The sequence below is a fragment of the Ischnura elegans genome, chromosome 9, assembly GCF_921293095.1.
Source record: "Ischnura elegans chromosome 9, ioIscEleg1.1, whole genome shotgun sequence".
Taxonomy (NCBI): domain Eukaryota; kingdom Metazoa; phylum Arthropoda; class Insecta; order Odonata; family Coenagrionidae; genus Ischnura; species Ischnura elegans.
This window is the reverse complement of record NC_060254.1, coordinates 39,414,196-39,415,862: the sequence shown is the minus strand read 5'-3', so window position 1 is coordinate 39,415,862 and position 1,667 is coordinate 39,414,196. Positions and strand designations below refer to the sequence as shown.

Genomic DNA, 1,667 nt, shown 5'->3' with positions numbered 1-1,667 from the left:
GTACATCCACACTCATGCAAAAGAAAAAAAAACCTGCCAACTATTCAGTACTGTAGTTGGGCCGGTAAGGCGTACCACCTGAAATCCAAACCCGTTATAAGCGAACCGGTTAAAATACCTTTTTAAACTTGTAAAAAATAGCCCTACTGTAAATTGTCCAATGGATTTCAGAAAGAAAAATCCGAAATGATTATTTATTTACTTGTTCAGAGTTATCTTGTGGCACAACTTGGAATTAATATAAGACTTGGAGTTTGCCATTTAAATCGCGGCCTGATGTACATATAATGTATGTTCAGCTGTTGGCAATTTTTGGTGAGTACCGCCTAATTTTTTTCCCAACTACAACACTGCAACTATTTAAGTGGTTTACAGTCCCAAATTTTATACTTTCTCTTACTTAATATCAATGGCTTTATATATTACCTGATAATTCACTATTAAACTACTCAAACTTATATGTTTACGAAATATCAAAGGATAAAAATAAGAAAATAAGCTTGTTCTTCAAAAACAAGATACTACGCTCTATTCTCGGCCCAGTGTGTGACCAAAAATATCTCCATTACGTTACTCTAAATTCATGAGGTATATTTCATTGTAACATTGAACATGAATAAGACGGTTACAAACGAAGCAGGAAATGGGGAATAAAGAATTCCATACACTTACCTGTTCCAATCAAAAGGAAAAAAATTACGCTGCGGACAGGATTCGAACATGCGCGGGTAGAACCCATTGGATTTCAAGTCCAACTCCTTAACCACTCGGACACCACAGCTTGATGTAAGTAAAAGTAATCATTTGTGAATAAATTCTCTTAAAAGGTAAGTTTTTCTCCTCTTATATGGTTTTGCCCTAAGGACGATGGCAGAAGTAGCTATCGAAACTTCGGCCAACAAGCATTTCACCGGGTGGAAAACCCGAGAAGATCTCACCAGCTTTCTTCTCTTGGTTTCACTATGCAACCTATAAATGTCACAACTGATCGTACTTATTTAAAATTAGAGTTAAAGTACGTAATATCGAGATGCAGAAGTAATGGGATTACCTATTACACGTCTAACTTTAACCAAATAGGTGGCTCACAGGGTATTGTGCAGATTATTATGACGCATGTATTTGGAAACAAACTACAAGTCCAACTCCTAAACCACTCGTACACCACAGCTTGATAAAAATAAGTGCAATAAATTGTAAACAAAGCTTTTCAAACGTATGTTATTCTTCTCCTGGTTTCACTTTTTATCCTGAAAATGTTACCACTGGCCGTATTATTTGATTAATTTGATTGATTTTGGCCGTATTGAATTAAAAAATATAATTAAAAAAGGCAAACAGTCCTCAATATACCACCACTTCAATATACCATACACGAACATCGAAATACTCAGTATTGCATGCTGCGAATTTAAGTGGCCGTGACTTCATAGTATACACACCACAGCCCTTCGAACTAATCTTTGGCGTTTGGTTTCTTCAAATTCTAGGATATATAGTCGATTTCGTGGCTACTAACCTGATCGTTCCTCTCTCTAAGAGTAAAGTAAAATGCTCTTTTCTTAAAAAAAATCAGTTCTTTTTCACAATTCTTACATTGATCTTCGGACCATAGAAGTACTCATGGTAGTCGTTAGTAGCTGAATCTAGTTATACCTACACGTCCT

At 35.8% G+C, this 1,667-nt stretch overlaps 1 non-coding gene across 1 annotated transcript; it reads right to left on the bottom strand.

The window, feature by feature from the left end:
* Positions 1-699: 699 nt before the first annotated feature.
* Trnas-uga lies at positions 700-781 on the bottom strand. The gene has a single exon. It is a non-coding gene; the product is annotated as a tRNA-Ser (tRNA).
* Between the last annotated feature and the right edge of the window lie 886 nt (positions 782-1,667).